This window comes from Centruroides sculpturatus, unplaced genomic scaffold, assembly GCF_000671375.1.
Source record: "Centruroides sculpturatus isolate CEXI.00-Female unplaced genomic scaffold, Cexi_2.0 scaffold125, whole genome shotgun sequence".
Taxonomy (NCBI): domain Eukaryota; kingdom Metazoa; phylum Arthropoda; class Arachnida; order Scorpiones; family Buthidae; genus Centruroides; species Centruroides sculpturatus.
Window position 1 is genome coordinate 591,532 of NW_019384337.1, and position 10,368 is coordinate 601,899.

The 10,368-nt window shown below is 27.2% G+C and overlaps 1 protein-coding gene across 7 annotated transcripts in view; it reads right to left on the bottom strand.

The window, feature by feature from the left end:
* Nucleotides 1–10,368, bottom strand: part of LOC111632500 (tyrosine-protein phosphatase Lar-like) — a 395,822-nt gene that overhangs the window by 351,586 nt on the left and 33,868 nt on the right. For 6 of the 7 annotated variants that reach the window (XM_023377009.1, XM_023376993.1, XM_023376968.1 and 3 more), the window contains exons 2-3: nucleotides 9,323–9,655; nucleotides 9,048–9,220 (exon numbers count right to left, since the gene is read on the bottom strand). The exons of the other annotated variant lie outside the window; for it this stretch is intronic. The gene's annotated coding sequence lies outside the window, so the exon portion shown is untranslated. The remainder of the gene's footprint in view (nucleotides 1–9,047; nucleotides 9,221–9,322; nucleotides 9,656–10,368) is intronic. 7 annotated transcript variants of the gene reach the window in all.

Consider the following 10,368-nt stretch of genomic DNA (forward strand, 5'->3'; position numbering starts at 1 on the left):
AGTAATAATAATAATAATAATAATAATAATAATAATATATTTTAAAATTGTAGAAGTAAAAGTTCCATTAAAACTATAGCAAAATCGGAAGTAACTAGGACGAATTCCGGAAGCAAATCTACTTGGAGAATAAGAGAAGAATAGCTAATTACTTAATGCACGATAATGTAAAATGTACTTCTACTATAATGCACGCATACATTACTAATAATTTTCTCTCCTGAATATTTATATAATTGTTTCATCTTTCTATCTTGGTAAAATCTCTGAAGCTAAATATTATGACGAATAAGATAATAATTTTATCTTTTACAAAATTAGCTTAAAAGTTTTATTTCTTTAAATATTTCATTTTCCTTCATTAAAACAAAGTCTTAATTACATATTTTTGAAAGTGGAATAGGAATAAATAAAGATAGTTAAGCATTAATGGTGATATAGGTAAGAAGTAAATTGAATGAAGGCGGAGTAACATCCTGCTGAATAACATCTACAGGTTAAATCTTCCATAGAAGTACTTGTTCGGAGAGAACAAGGCAACAGGACTTGTATGACAAGCTAGCAGGAAATTACTGGTCTGAGATTATGAGGCACACAGGGAGCTGTCTACCATCGGAAGTGGCAGTGCGAACACTAATCATCTATTTTTTTTTTTCTTTTCTTTCTCCTTCAGATATGTTTCCAAGTCGAAACAATCATCTAGGAAATTGAATGATGTAGCTTTATCCAAGATGCTATTTTCTTATATTTTTTTCAACGTTTTAATCTACATTAGAAAATTCTATTACTTTCCATGGTCACAAATTACATTACAACGTTGTATTAATGATAATTTCAAAGATTATTCATCTATTATTTTACAAATATCGATAATGAGTAGAGAGATATTGATAAATAATTATTGATTTTCTTAGTATTTACTGTTTAATTAAATACCCGGTTTATATACATCGTTTGTTATTTGTAGAAATGATAACTATTTGATGGAGGGGAATTAAAGAATTATCGAAAGTTCAGCTACAATTAACAAGAGTTCTGGTTTCGACTGAAGGGAAAAAAAGAATACAAAAGAAGTGCAATAAAGATTCTTGTATCATTAAGTTCGACTATAGGGAGTCAAGAAATCCCAGGCAAGCTCCAGGAAATGAAGTCTGTACCTTGGAATTCTTCTTGTAGTAGTACTATACTTGACCAATTTCTTTCTCTCTTATTTTTCTTGGCATTTCACCTTTTGTTTTATTGACAGAATCGGATTATTCAATCTTATTTACCGAAAGAATTGTCATTAAAATTGACGTTAACTTTGCTAATTTATCATCTTTAAATGTTCTCTACTCGGTAGCAAATTGCCACGAATGCCTTGTTAAAATAATAATACTAATAATAATGAAAAGAAATATCTTTATCTATAATAAAACTGTTCAATTCACTTTGATTTATTTTTAAAGTAAAATATATTTACTTAGATAACAAGATAGGTCAGTTTTTTTAATCAGAATAGAATATTTATAACACATTAAATAATGCTTTTATTTATGATATTTCTTCAGGAATAAGCATTTAGATCCGAAGCTATTCATTATCTACGATAAAGATTTTCGGTTATTATATATTGTTATAGGCATTTCTTTTTTTAAAATCTGAAATACAAGCAAACAAGTAGACAAATAGCATTAAGAAATTCATTTCTTCAACAAATAAAAAAGTCAGTTTTTGATGCGTAATATTTTATGATAAAATATGTATTAAGCTTTTTTTATATATAAAAATGATAATAAAATATATTATATTATATTGTTTTTTTTTAAAATAATTATTTATGGCCTAATTTTTCATTCATAAAGCTAATTTATATCTTCGTTGTCTGAAAAATATAATTTATTTCTCTTCGTATTTTTACATTTTTGTCCCAAATAAATACATTTCTTCGCGAATAAAATTTTATATTATCGAATGGGTTAAGGATATGAAAGTAAATTCAATCATTTTTATATTATTTTTCATTTTTTTTTTTTTAAATTTATTTTTGAATGAATGAAAGAAAATGCATTCAGTATAATTTTTCATAAGTCACGTGCATTAAATTTCAACTTCATCCATTTTTTTTTTGGATTTTTTTTTTCCTCTCTCTTTTCAAACTTCATTCCATAAAAATTAATTTTCCTACCCACGTCCAATAAAAATCAATTTTCTGACAATTCACGTGCGTAAAAAGTCAATTTTGTCCTCACTTTTAGTTGCCATTGAATTATACGTGAGATAAAAGTTTCAGCAACTCCATCCACGTCTTGCAATCGTTAATTCCACATGTCGTTTTATTGTATTTTACTAAAGAAGTTTGCAAGATTTTTCATAATTGCATTTAATACTTCAGCTATTATTCATTCTTCTTCCCTTCACAACACATACCAAATGAACGTTTTCTTCTCTCGGTTTACTATATGTAATTTTTCAAAACTCGCTAAATGATTTATTAAAGAAATCTTAATAAGCAATTTTTCTAATGTTGAAAACTTATAAAAAAAAATATTATTTTTTTTTTACAAACAAACTAAACAGTTTAAGTAATTTAAATTCCATTTTTTTTCCTCCCCTCTTCCTCCTCCTCTCTTACAACAATTTTGTATGTTCACTTTTCGCTTACTCTTGGTAATTTTGTACCGTTAAATTTTTTGAAATGAAACATTTAAATTAATTAAGTGACAGAAAAATTCCTTATTTAAATAATGTATATTGCATATTAAGTCTACAATTTCACTTATAAAAATGTATCTAAATTATATATATATATATAAATTGTAAATTAAAATCAGCAAAAGTATTTACAAATGTAAAGTAAAAAAAAATTATACACGAAAAATTATTTAAGCAAGAAATTATTATAGAAGATAAGCTGTAAAACGAGTTAATCAACAGAATAGAAGAACGTGTAAACTTAGTTAAGCAAGAAATTAGTTTAACAAGGGACCTGTAAAAGTAGGTTAAGCAAGAAATTTATACAAAGACTATATCTATAAACTACATTAATTAAGATATTTACGGTAGGAGGAATCTATAATTTTATAAAAATTGGAAAAGATCCTTAAAATAAATGAGGAAAAAAATAAAAATGTAGATGGAATGGAATAAAATATATACTAGAATAATATTAAAAAAGGGAAATAAGGATAGAAGTTAGGATAATTTTTATCTATTTATTTTTGGTTAAAAGATGAAGAAGAAGAGGAGGTTTCCATATCTCGTTTGGGCATGTAGCAATGGTCAATTTTGCTCGGTGAATGGTGTTTATCGTATCTGAGAAAGCGACGGTGGATCTTGTATCGAACGTTTCCTGTTTTGGTAGGCACGCACGTTTGACGGTTATGAGGAGTGAACAACCGAGTAATGTAATGGGGAGAAAGGGATGGCTCCATTTCAGAGATTGAAAAATCCAATTTTGTTCGGATCGTTCCAATGTGTTATTTCTTCCGAGTCATTTTATCCATCGACAAGACCCACCGCATCGTACATCTCTCATTTATTAGTTGTATTCCTGCTTGTTTCGAATCAATTTTCAATTTTCATGTCCCCCTCACTTATTCTATCAGGGATAAATAACACCTTTTGCCTTTCTCTGATGTCTTCTAACCTCTTCCCGGTAATGTTAATGAAGAATTTATAAACTAATCTTCTTCTTTCTTTATTTATTTTTCATTAAAAATATTAATTATTTAAAGAACTTTTTTTTAAAAAATATATATAAACGGAGTGAACGTTGTTAAAATTCGTACTACGCAATTCTTCTTTACCAGTCGAATCGATGTTTTACTTTATTGCTTATATATCACTTGCCATCATTTAAAATATTACACGAAATCTGGTAGAAAAATAAAAATAACAACTTTTGCTTAAATATGCAATTAAGTAAATTGAAATTAATTAAAGGAAAACCAAAATTTGAAAGTTACACTCGTAAAGAAAAATGAAAGTAAAATGAACGGGGTAATTAATTTTAAGTAAAATTAAAAGATTCACAGACTCAAATTAATCAGGGAAATTGCTATAAATAAATATCTTTATTTTAAAACAACTTTGAATTTTTCTTATCTATTAATAAAAATCTTTTTAAAAAAATCGATAATAATTCGTCGAAGAATTTTATAAAAATTTAATTACAAAAAAGAAAAAAAAATTCATTTATAAAAAAACAAAAGAAATTAATTAATAAACGAATTTAAACTCGAGAAAAATAGCAATTCACATTCTCACTTTCAATTATTATTATTATTATTATTTTTTAATTCGTCAAATGAATTACTTATATTTTATTTTTAGCAGTTCTTCTTCTTCTTCTTCTTTTTTATCAGGTTCACATTAGGTTTTCTTCAATTTCCCATTACAGTTTTTGTTTTATCAAAGTATTGACTATGTACTCTATCTAATGTAATCGTATAGATTATAAAAAAGCAATCGATTCTGTCTGCTTCACGTGATGTATGAGACTGTCACGTACGAAAAGCTTAGATATTTACATCTGGCGATGAATCGATTGCAGACGTTTTCAGATCTTTTCGTTTCAGTTATATCAATCAACTTTTATCCCGCTTTTAATCGTAACATATTCGAATTTTATCCGTTATCTATCTAATTAGTAATTTATTTTTACTCCAAAAAAGCTTTTCTTTAAAATTAATTCGAATTTATGGTGTATGACGTATCAGTTTTCGTGTTCATTAGTCGCTTTAATTTATCTTTTCTTCTTCTCTATTCTAAATAATTAATCGCTTACTTGTGAAATATTATGCTAGAAACTGTATATATTTTTATATAATTAAAAGATAAATAAATTTTAAAAAATTAGCAATAATCTTACTCTTGATATCAAACGTTAAGATACGAAGCGTGTAATTAAAGATAAGAGGAAGACGTATAAACATTGACACTGTAACAAACAATCGTTAACCGTTTTATAAAAAAAAAAAAGCGGATAAATCGTCAGGAAAATATTAACTGTCCAGTTGTTAGTTTTATTACTGTCATTCTCTGTACAACTGTCACCATTTTTTATTTCAAATGGTGGCTAATTCCTGTCTCTAACATCGTTCTTCTAGCATCGATACACATTACTTGTTAGAATGAGTCTTTGTTGCGATTTGTAAATCCCCCGGTGTCTGAAACAACACTTTTCTGGATTTTACTTTAAGAAAAATTAGGCATTCATCAACAAAAACTGCACAAACTCAATTTAAAGTAAGAAGAATTAAGCTTTTTTCTAGTAAAGAAACAAAACTATACAAACTCACTTTGTTATCCGTAAATTATTCTGAATATAAATTCGAAATTTGCATTATAAATTTTAAGAAATTATTATTTTGGTAGAAAATAAATGAAACATCACACGTATTAAAGATTATAAACGAATATTAGCTATAATGTAATATTGAAAGCCATTATCTCTTCGTAAAACGTACCGCTATAAAATGTAATAAATAACACGTGGTTTGAATAATTTAAAATTCTAAAACGTTAGTGAGTTGTTGTTAGATGTATGTGTTATGATTATCGTAATTATCATAAATTACAACACTTCATATTATTCTAATAGATATATTGGCAAATATGTTTCTCTATAATGATGCAACTTGAATGAGCGATTAAGTATACCACGATAAATACCACATGTTGTATCAACATGACCGGTGTAAGACTGTTAATGACTTCTCGATACATCTCTCAAACACATAACACACAAATACCGATTGCTACTGATTGCATAGGCTTTATATCGGGTCAAAACACTCAGATTCTCCTAGTGAATACTTCTCGGCAAGTCAGATAAGCATTGCTAAAAAGACATCTTTACAGGCGCACGTTTGCTTAATGTGTCTTGTCTAATTCATATTAAATGATTGCGTAAAGATTATTGCAAGTTTTAAATACGAATGTATTTAATATAGTGAACACAAAATACAAATTAATAATAAATAACGAAAAAGCTTTAAATATATACAAAAAAAAACCTCAGATTATATTTTAAGAAGCGTGTTTTTTATGTAATTCTTTACATCTTAATTATCAATTAAATTCAAAAGTTTATTTTGGAAGTTTCGATTAAATTTAATGAAGTAAAGAAGATAAAAGAGGAATCTAACTATAAATTAGAGATTATAGCGATAATAAATTCAGATGGTAGTATTGATGATAGTAAGCTTCATAAATACAGAAGGTATTCTTTTATCCTAGAAGCGAACAGCGATTTCACCAGAAACACTTATCTTCTATCAAATGGCTAGACTAAAGATTTTTATTCCGTCAAACGATTAAAAAAGAGTAATGGTTAAAACGTCAACATAAAGATCCTTCTTCTTTGATAAGCTATTTTCCGAATAGATCCATTCAAAAGTTTACTGAACTCTGCATACATGAAATCAAACCTAACCGTGTGGAAAATAAGATGAATGTTACACATTTACTCCCCATCTGTCGTTTAGAAGGAACGAGACAGAAGCACTCACAAAAAAAAAAACAAGCAAAAAGAAAGGCAGAAAGTTGAAGCAAGATGTAATTACCGAATAAATCGATGGACAATGCTGCGTTTCTGGTAAAGCGGAACAAAAGAAACAGAAACAAACACCGCCTTGACTTTGGTTAGTTCAGTCACGACATTGTAAGCTACGTGAATAAACTTCTATCGTGGATAGATGTCGATGAGAAGTTAGCAATGCAGAAACTAAACTTGTGACTTAAAACGACTCTCATTTTCTAGAGAAAAAAAAAATAAGTCATTCGAATACAACAAATTTAAATTCCTATTTTTAAAAATACGATTTATAAACGTGTATCGATTTATACTTTCCTTCTAGCGACTGACACAATTAAATTCGTATAGTAAATTCAGAGTTGCTGTATTCTTTTGGGAACTGGCAAATGTTCGCAGCAAGATTCTGTAAATGTTTGCTCCTTCTCTATCATTTAAACCTTTCCTACAAATTGTTTAACGCACATGCCAATTTATTCTGTCATTTTGACATGTTCTACATACATTAACATAAAGTAGCAATTTCAATTAAGAAAATCTGTTAACAAATTACATTAAAATATATATATATATATATATATATATATATATATATATATATATAACATTTTGACGTTTATAAACTTTTTCCACTTGACACAACATGCTTTTACTTTTTGATTAAAGCAATTCTGTTATTGTGTAAAGACAAGTTTTACAATCTGTTTATCACCTTAACGACTACCTTAATAAATTTTCGATTTTATCTTATTTTATTAGGGCACGTTAAGTGAATTTTATATTATCTTTGCTTTTATAGGGATGTACGGTGCGGTTGTAAAGATCTGGACGATTAACAGGCTTTAATAGTAAAGTTTCGAGTGTAGACTAGGCTACGTTCACTACAATTTAATACAGTATAGCTCCATAATAGTGCATCAGAATGATTTTTAACATTAAAAATGACATGTTTTATGATAGAAAATATATATTTACTTGTTAGAAAATCATATAAAAGTAATAAATTAGAGTTTACTAATATTTCTCTCTCTCTCTCTCTCTTTTTTTTTTGGTAACGATTGTCAAACAATTAATAAACTTCAAATCTTTATAACGAGTTTATTAAATAATTTAACTTAATTAAAGTAAACGAAATTGCGGCCTTTATAATTAAGTTACTAATTAGAAAGAGGAAAGTTGAAAGCACAGTCGAGTGTGACGAAAACTAAATTTGAGAATTCCATGTTTAGGCAAGGGAACTTTAATTAGCTGTATTGTACTTTCTGTAGAAATAAATAATATTAAAAACATAATAAATTCAAGAAAAATATTAATAATTAAACTGTGAAATCTTCTATTTATAATATTCATACATAGAATTTCAATAAAATATTAAAACCTGTGTAAACCGAAATGGCGAATTTTTTCCGTCTTAGACAGGTTTTGCAGTATTTAATTATAGATATATATATATATTTGATAATTTTATCGAGGTATCTCGGTCAGACAACTTTTTTCAAATGGAAATTATCTGAGAAACAAGAAGTGATAGACTCCAGATTGTGTTATAACTTCTATTTCGATGCAAAACTCGTCGCTAGTAATAAAATATTTACAGGATTAGAATGTTTTAAATTTTTTATTACGTGAAACTATTCTCGGATCCTCTCTATCTTCTCTAAATTCACCAAAATTCTATCTAAACTTGGATCGAAATTGAATTTCAGTTGATTTTTGAAGATACTTTCACTCTATATTAACAGATAGGATTGAAATATCTTCAAAATCTCTAATAGAATAATTCATTTTGATTTTTTCCTTATTAAAATTTTTCCTAAGAACTAAGCAGCTATTAATTCCGAACTGAAATTCGAGGGAGGAAAGAAAAAAACATAAGAAAGAACGACAAAAAATCTTTTAGATTAAACTGAAATTTTTATGTAAAAATGACCAGTGTTACTAATGTAGCAGCTGAATATTTTATACGTATTTTACTGTTGTTTTGTCGCTGTTTACATAGAATAAACAATAGAAAATATCAATAAGGAGGAGGAGGAAGAGGAGAGAGAGAGAGAAAAGAGGGGAGAAAAAAATATATTTTATATTTTCGGATATAAGTATTTGCATGTAAAATTTAGAGAATAAATCAGAATGGAAAAATAGAATAAACTGGTACTATTATCTTTTTATAATTATTTTTTGTTTGGCAGACATTTGTCTATGGAAAGGAATTTGGAAGAGTGCCATTTGGCCCGATGCCAATGTTACACATCCACCCCAAAGCTTTACCCCGTTGCCAAGGAAACGAGCAGGTGGTGAGGTAGTCAGATTCACTCAATTAATAATTGGCAAACAGTTTTCTCTCGTACTTGACGCTCTTTTCCGTTTACCATCTTCACACCAGACAGCAAAGTTACTACTTAAATATATTCACTAACTCCTCTCTCTCTATCGGAAATCCAATCACTATTTAGAATTAAAAACAAGGACAAAAAATATAAAAAAACACCCCCCATTCCCTGAATTATAAAATTATAGATTTCTCATTTACCTTTTATATTTCACCTGTTCAAACTTATCAGATACCAGCAGAAGGTTTACACATTTCATTTTTTTCATTTACTTTCGCGTGTTTGTGTGTATATACGTGTCTTTTCCGTGTGTTTATTCTTCAAAACGTAGTCCGATTAATCGATAAAGGTATCGAAAACTAGAAAATTAACACTGTAATAATTGAATATTTAATAAAAAAAATAATAAAAAATAAGTATATGTATCGATTAATCTTATTAGTTACTTCGATAAACGAAAGTTTACTCGTCTCACCTGAGAGAATAAAAGGGATGAAAAGTGAACAGGTGTACATGAAACGGATATTGATGCATTAATATTTTAAAGAATTTCTTCCGAATTTTTGATTTTAACGCTTGATATATAAAGAGGAAACTGTTTTTTTTTTTCCTTTCTTATTGTAAAGGAACACGTGTTTATGAAACAGACAGATGTTTCGATATCGGCCTTTTCAAAATAAACATCAAGAAACTGATTGACACGTGAGATTGACAACAAATACGTGTGCGTGATCCATTCTTTCCTGTAAATGACGTCATTTATCGAACATGTCCCCGTTAAAAATAACAGCGAGTCAGTTACAACTGCCTGAAAAACACAACATTAATCTTAAAATTCCATATAGAAAATTAAAAAAATATAATAAACCTATTTAATCAATTTACTAAGTTAAATTTTATTTTTCTTACTTTATGTCAATTGTTATATATAAAACTTTTTGTAATAATTTATTTATTTTTGCTAATAGCTAATTAATTTAATTATAACTTTGCAAATAAATTTTATATATCATTAAAATCATTAATCAAATAAATAATTTTTGTATTAAATATAAAATATTTTTATATTTTATTGAATTAATTAATATTTTAAATAAAAATGGTTAATAGTAAAGTTTCGAGTGTAGACTAGGCTACGTTCACTACAATTTAATACAGTATAGCTCCATAATAGTGCATCAGAATGATTTTTAACATTAAAAATGACATGTTTTATGATAGAAAATATATATTTACTTGTTAGAAAATCATATAAAAGTAATAAATTAGAGTTTACTAATATTTCTCTCTCTCTCTCTCTCTTTTTTTTTGGTAACGATTGTCAAACAATTAATAAACTTCAAATCTTTATAACGAGTTTATTAAATAATTTAACTTAATTAAAGTAAACGAAATTGCGGCCTTTATAATTAAGTTACTAATTAGAAAGAGGAAAGTTGAAAGCACAGTCGAGTGTGACGAAAACTAAATTTGAGAATTCCATGTTTAGGCAAGGGAACTTTAATTAGCTGTATTGTACTT